This window comes from Pinus tabuliformis, chromosome 2_1 (genome assembly GCF_031772625.1).
Source record: "Pinus tabuliformis cultivar Carrire ecotype Pingquan chromosome 2_1, CPIR1, whole genome shotgun sequence".
NCBI classification, from domain to species: domain Eukaryota; kingdom Viridiplantae; phylum Streptophyta; class Pinopsida; order Pinales; family Pinaceae; genus Pinus; species Pinus tabuliformis.
The window spans coordinates 755,978,217-755,986,144 of record NC_142299.1 but is presented as its reverse complement, the minus strand read 5'-3'; the positions used below and the strand labels follow the sequence as shown (position 1 = coordinate 755,986,144).

The following is a 7,928-nucleotide window of genomic DNA, read 5'->3' as shown; positions in this document are numbered from 1 at the left end:
ACAGGACGTGTTTGCTACAAATGTTTAACCGGGATGCTGTAATAGTTTCTTTTTTTTAAAAGTAACCATACTAAACAGTCCCTCTGTATTTATGATTAGTCCACTACGGCCGTCCATTACAACCACTCAGCACCATTCACAGCATTTGCCATCTTCGTGGAGATTCTCGTTTATCACAGTCATTATGTTTTTTTTTAAAATAAAGAAACCAACATTTAATCATCATCAAAGATACATATACTATGTATATTTTCCTGTTCTTCAGTTAACACCACCTCGGTGGCAGCAGCAAATTCTTGAATTTTCTACAGTAACAGGCATTCCTATACAGTGTATTACATTTCCTAAAATCTTTCACAGAAATACTTATAAATATTACTCGCTTACCTGCACTGCACAAACTTACGAATACTCCAGAGTCGGGCCTCCTCTATTTCTCCCGCTCCTGTTATGCCACCCAACCTTGAGATTTGTCCTCCAGGACCAAAAATCTCCCCCCTAGCTCCCTTGTCGGGCCATTGCCCTCAGCAAGTTGTTGCACCTTGGTGCATGGCTATTTGGTCCTCACCAGACGTAGCCTTTCTTGTGTGTCTCTTTTTTTTTTCCTCTGCCTGTCCCAACAGCGCAGAAAACAAGACCCAAAAACCCCCTTTTCCTGGCTCCTTTTCCTTCGGGATAACCCCCGTTAGGAAAATAGTTAGGGTATATGGAACACACACAGCAACCACCTTCTTGGGAAGTTGCCAAATTTTCAAGAAACCTTTTCTTAAAAAAAGATACCACAATAATTATTATTAAATCCAACAGATAAATAACAGTCAATTCAGTTTATCAATTACCACAGTAAAATCAATATTTACATTTATCCCGGGGCATCACATATATATATAGTATCAAATAAAATTTTAACCATAAAAAAAAAATTCAAGATAAATATATAAGTTTTTTTAAATGATATATAATATATACATGGTTGACATTAAAATATTTTACATAACATGTAGATCTAGACATTTTATTATTAATATATTTTTAAGTATATATCAATATTAATTAGTATTGAAATATTTTATTGATAAAAGTACATTGAATATTATTAAAATATTTTAATATTATATTCTAATAATTTATTTAAATATTTAATTGAAATATTTTTTAAAAAATTTACAACATGTTCATTTTTTCTATTATCAACAATATTATTTTTCTATTTAAAGCATAATGGACGCACAGTCTATCACATCCCTTATACAAAACTGTAAAATAAACTCTTCAACTCAATAATTAAAATAAATTACTAAAACATTCAAATTAAAATTTAGATAGAAATCATTCTCTATTTAAAAAACAATTACTAAATACATACCACTTCCCTTACTAAAACAGTGATAAAAAAATAGAAATACCGCAAAGAAATACGCTAAAATCAGGAGAAGAAATGCCACGAGAAAAACACTAAAATCGGTAGAAATAATGTGAAGTAGAAACGCTGTGAAGTATCGTTACTTTTATCTCTTTAAATAAAAAATACCACAAAAAGACACTAAAATCAGTAGAAGAAATTCCACGAGAAAAATACTAAAATCGGTAGAAATAATTTGAAGGAGAAACGCTGTGAAGTATCGTTACTAATTATCTCTTTAGCCGTTATATTGATCATTCTTTCACATTTTATTTAAAAAATCTACATAATCACAATAAATATTAAACAACACCGGACAAACACTTAATAATAATTATTAAAAAATCAAAATAAATAAATAAATAAAAATCTTACAATTCTGCATTTCACTTGACACTAAATATCGCTGTTCAGAAAATTCTCACATGCTTAACAACTTACCGTAATAATAATTAAAAAACAAATAAAATAAAAATCTTACAATTCAGCATTTCACCTAACACTAAATATCACTATTAAGAAAATTTTCACATGGTTAACAACCGACAGTAATTCATGAAAGAAATAGTTAAATGAAAATATTTTCTTTAGAAGTGCAAGTTATATGTGCTCTTTTATTTTCCATCCCTCGAGGGGGAGAAGTCAACCAAAGCTTTAAAAAATAATAATAACAACAACTTTTGCATTATCTTATATATAACTAGCAATTGTCCCAAAAGGTACAAAGAGAGGCCGATAGGATTGTTAAATTGGATTTGTTGAATTTTTCTAGAAGAGTTAATTGGTTTGTGGAAAACCTTGTTTTATTGCACTGGATCATTGTGCAATACTTTTCTTTAGATGTTTTGTTTATATCTATATTACAAGGAACACATTGAATGTCTTATTTCATTTTAGAGTAAGTTAATTACCCAAAATCAAGAAACTTCTATAGATGGCCAAGCATATACGAAGCTTGCTAGTGACCAAAGCAATAACCACCATGATTACTACATTGAAAACCATAATTGTATATTGCGATTAGAAAGTCAAAATATAATATTCGAAACCATGCTAAATATGACATTGCAAACCTTAAATGTCAAAGGGAGAACTTAGAAGTTGGAAATTAAATGACCACAGCGATTTCGAAGACCATGTCTATAGAGACGTTAAAAAACCATGGTCAATGCCAAATTAGGAGGCCGGAAGGCAAAAACAAAACTAAGAGAATACCAAATCGTTGCTAACATTACAAGTAGAAAGAATAAAAGAAGCACTTCTTCCACATGGATGTCTTCTTGATTGTGATCTCATGCTCGCCTAAAGACGACCATCTAAACATGAACACGCATGCTCACCTAAAGACAACCATGTTTGAAGACGACCATCTAAACATGAACATGCATGCTTGAAAGGAAGAACAACACACCGGACACTACTCCATCGGCTCCAACCTCCATGGTCACTTCCACCTTCACCATGATTCCCGACACACACCTCGACTGTAAAACAATATAATTCCAGGAGCCCAATTCAACCTTCCAAGCACATAAACGAAGAGAATACAGCCGTCCCCTTCCCCGATCTTAGAAGATAGCGGAGAATATATGGTGGAGAAGATTTCTTGTTTTGCTTAATGAATAGAAAGCACGGGAGGATTCGGATTGAAGCTTGCTAGAAGTGTTTCAATGCACAGTGAACTCGGAGGTGAAAAGAAAGCAATTCAACCGATATTTAGAAAAAACAGTTGCCAGATGTGATGTGTGGCAAGGGATAATGAATCGAACACTTCAAATCAAAGGATGAAAGTGTCTCACCTGATCGAATGGAGCAGGGTAAAAGTGTAGACGATTGTTGATGCATAGGAAGGCCTATTAGCCTAAAAATTGTTGGTTTAAAATTTGATGGATAAAAATCTAGCCATGCTAAAGGTCCACCTAATTTTGATGGCTTATATGCCTTTGGATTGTGATTACTCAAGCCATATATATAATAAGTGCATTTGATTGAAACTATCTTTGGTGAAATGCCATGATGACAATAATGAGTTTAGAGAAGAAAATAATTACTCAAGCCATATATATAATGAGTGCATTTGTTTGAAACTGTGTTTGGTGCAACGCCATGATGACAATAATGGGTTTAGAGAAGAAAATGTGTTCGCCATTCCAAAATGATTTTGATACTTAAACCATATATATAATAATGTTATCTCCAAATAATTTGATACTCAAGCCATATGAGTATATTTGATTCAAAGTATATTTACTACAATGTCATAATTCCAAAATGATTTTGATACTCAAACCATATATATAATGATGCTATCCCCTAGTGATTTTGGTACTCAAGCCATATATTTGATTGAAAGTATCTTTAATACAATGCCATAATAACAATAATAGGTTTAGAGAGAAAATAATTATATCTGTGGATAAATGAAGATTATATCTTTCAGGGAAATTAATTATTAAACAAAATAAAATTATGACCTAATTAATTTTATTTAAAATTTCATTTTATCGAAATATTAAATTTTAATTAAAATATTAAATTTAAGCCGTGTAATCTCCAAAAACATTCCAGTTAATATATATATACATCATGTGCGAACCACTTGCGTAGCAGAAAAGCATGGCGCATGGCATTTATCATAGCACTTCGTGGACTTTGTTTAAAACACTTTATAATGTATAGCAGTTATATTTCTCTTTTCCATCCATCCATTTGTTTCGAGAATGATTATAGACCTGTACTTGATCGTTGAAGGAGTTTTCATAATAGGCTGCTGTGCATTTTTGGGAATGTCTTAAATAGTTTTTAATACATATCTGTATGCCTGTCCAGAATTTTGCAGAGACAAAATTTGTACGCGCAAAGAACCTGTCCAACCTGTAATTTTAATACGTATAACACTTGCCCTGTGGAAAAGTTGACAATGAATTTGAAATTTTTGATGGACAGATACATGAAAGCAACTAGACCTGACACACTTGTTACTGCAAAATGGTTTCTTGCGTCGAGTCACTTTTCCTTTGAAGGAACCAGGATTTTATCTTTAAACCAGAAATATTACATCATGTTTACAACCCGGTGCTCTTGTTTGAAGTGAGACTACCATGGGTGCATGGGCATATGATTTCCCTGAGGCAGTGAATTAGCACAATAGGCCATTGACTTCTGCAAGGAAAAGTTTTGCAAACCACAAGAGTTATATAGTGATAATTGCAGTGTATATATATCTGTACATTTTTTTTCTCTCTTTTCGAGGGAAGCCAAATCTCTAAAAATCTGACCAAAAACTACCACTGACAAATGATATTTTACACAGATAAGCTTTGCAGGCAAGCCTGGCCTGAGGAAGCCTCTCAAAGTTAGCAAGCTGCAGACTTTTGGGCAAACTGCGAAATCCGGGACATGGAAAATGAAAGCTTAGGCTGTTTTCCATGGTAGCCACCCTTTCACAGGAGAGACACATGGTGAGCGTTGTGGCAAGCAGCGGCATGTAGTAATTATCCTGTCCTATCACGCACTGAGGAGGAACCGCCTTCAGAGCCCTAAGCTCTTGCAGCTCTTACTGTAGCCTTCTGTTCTCCTCCGTTAGATTCTCACAACACCGCTTCAGAACCTCACAGTCTACTTCTGTCTGCTTCAACTTTGTTCTGCAAAAGCAAAGACCTCACGTTAATGGCCGCAAAATCACAAATACGGTACAGTCTCTTTTTTTAAAGGTCCCTAAAATGAATTCTTACCGCGCTCTTCTGTTCTGAAACCAGATTTCCACCTGCCAAGGTTGTAAATTCAATTCCTTGGCCAAAGTGTTCTTCTATTTCTGCTAAGATCCCGATCAGAAGACCAGATCAGCGTGTAATCTTAAATCCATGATCTGCCAAGGGTTCAAAAAGAAAGCAAACGATAAAAGATTACTGCGATTAAAGATTCAAGGATGCATTACAGGGTTTAGAGTGCTGTGCTCCAAGAAACTTTCCTCCAATAGTGCAGACTGCTCCTTGGAACGCCGAAGATTTTTCCTCGTCGAACCTATCTCCTCCTTGTCGCTTGTCCTGGAACTCACGTCGCAGGTTCGATCCCTCTCCACCTCCAACTCAAAGGTTCTTTCTCGCTCTCACTTCACGCCCACGAAACCGGTGTCAATCGTCCGCAAGGTATCGACCTGGAAAACCGACGAATACTCAGACTCATTGGTAGCCGGAACCCGATTCATGTCTATCCCTCCGCCGCGTACGATCCCAGACAGATTTGACTCTGCAACCGTTACCTCTTCTCGGCCTGCAAACAAAGAACGGTGTCAAACACAAGAAAAGGCAAAGCATATACACAATCCAAGAAAACACAAACGCGCAACTGTGGACGTGTATTCACCGTTCTTGCACATAAGAGAATCGGAAAAATGAGTGAAAATATCTTGTAGAAAGAATGGGAAAAAGCAGTAAAAATATCATGTCATGTCAAGAAAGCAACTCAACAGATATTTGAAAAAAACGGTCAAACTTCAAATCAAAGGTTGGAGGTGTCTCCCCTGATCTAACGGAGCAGGATAAAAATGTTGACGATTGTTGATGTATGGAAAGGCCTATCGGCCTAATTACACTGGATTGCACGGATTGCACCAAATTTTGTTAAATTCGGCTTTGAGGTGACATGGGGCCTAATTACACGGCAGTTCCTATTTCCAATCCTATAGAAACATAAATGAGGCCTAAGTACCTGTGACAGGACATCCGTGCATCTGAAGGCATGATACATATGCATATGAAAGCCATACATCTCCATGCATATTCCGGCTACTCGATCACCCTACCTCCGGCAAGCTCCAATATTCAATGTATCTTCGACCACTGTCAGACCTGTCCCGTCTCCTCCTGCAACCTCCGTTGGCTTCCTCGTCTACCACCGTTTTCCAAATTCCGTTTTATTTTGAATTTAGTAAAGGCGCTAAAGGCTGCACCTTTTCTTCTCCGCTTTCATCCGGTCATGGGGTTGAGCGGGACCAGCAGTGGCTTCCGGGCGAGGTTGCGAGGACGCTTGTGCACTACGTGACGAGCAGGATCCTGCGCCAGCGGAAGAAAGCCGAAATCAATCTCACCCTGGAAGTACTTTATGTGAGAAGCCCCTGCAATTTCCTCGTCTTCGGCCTCGGCTACGACAGCCCCCTTTGGAATGCCCTCAATGCCCATGGCAAAACCATTTTCCTGGAAGAGGACTCCAATTGGATACGGAAAGTCGTGGAGAGCCAACCAGGAATTGAAACTTATCACGTCCAATACCAAACGAAAATGTCCATGGCGGACGCCCTGCTGCACAACTACAGAAGAAATGGATCCTCCTACAGCCCCACCCGGGCCTTGAGGTCCTCCAAATGCGAGCTCGCTGTCACCAATTTGCCTGCGCTCATCTACGAGACGGAGTGGGATATGATCATGACCGTGGTTACTTCGATGCCGCGCCCGGGAGAATGTCTGCCATTTTCACGGCAGCCGTGATGGCCAGTAACAGGAAGAAGGAAGGATCCACAGATATTTTCCTTCATGATGTTGATAGGAGAGTGGAGCAAATGTATGCCGGGGAGTTCCTGTGCAGCAGCAATCTGGTGGGATCTTTGGGGAGGCTTTGGCATTTCAGGGTTCCCCCATTTTCCAAGATGAAGCCCACCAGCGGTAGCACTGACGGCTTCTTCTGTCCATCACCTATGAGCAATAAGGAATAATGGTTGCAGTGTTTACTCATCATCAGCGAGCTTTGTCTAAATAAGGAATAATCATGCCCTTCATGTCCTCTTCAGTGAGCTTTGTCTAAATGGTAAGATCACTTACTGCTTTTCTTGGTTCACAGTTGTTTAGTGTCATTATGGTTTTGCTGAAGTATTTCATTGTAATCATTCTATAACCACAATGGTCGTTCTCGGCAATGGTACCTCAACGACGGTGCAAGTTATTCCTTCCACAAAGGTAAATATTAATTTATTTTTTTATTTGTTATCTTGTAGCTCGGCAAGGTGTTCAATATTTTTCTTGCTTTCAATGGTCTTGAGGGTGTTAGAGTTCAACTTTCCCTACATAGTTCCTCTCTCAGTCTTTACAGGTATTACTCTTTTAACATTTCCCAAGTTAAGTATTTCAGGTGGACGCTCTGAGATTATTTGTAATATGTCTCTTTATTTGTTTGCAGGTTTGGAAGGATTCTTGATTTTCCTTCTTATTTTCTAGTGGTCAGCTCAATCCGTCCTCTATTAATTCCAAAATGTTCCTTGTTCTAGGTTAGGAGCCTGACTTGCATGGTTTACTGGCTCTCTGGATGTAGTCTTAGGTTGATGGGCCATCAAATATATCTCCCAATTACTTAAATGGATTATGTATATTTTTGGTTGAATTTTAACAACCATACAAAAATCCCTCTTGGGGTTTCTTTTACTTTTACTCCCCTTGAATGTTTCTATCACGGTCTAAGTAATTTTTTAGGGTATTTAAATGTGGTATTGTTATAGAAGTCAACATATATTTTACTCATGTGGATTCTTAGTATT

General features: G+C 37.3%; 2 pseudogenes; one reads left to right on the top strand and one right to left on the bottom strand.

Annotated features, from left to right (window-relative positions):
* Positions 1-4,758: 4,758 nt before the first annotated feature.
* Positions 4,759-6,182, bottom strand: LOC149202776 (homeobox-leucine zipper protein HAT14-like; annotated as a pseudogene).
* A 46-nt stretch (positions 6,183-6,228) lies between these two features.
* LOC149202775 (arabinogalactan O-methyltransferase 1 pseudogene) lies at positions 6,229-7,319 on the top strand (annotated as a pseudogene).
* The last annotated feature ends 609 nt before the right edge of the window (positions 7,320-7,928 follow it).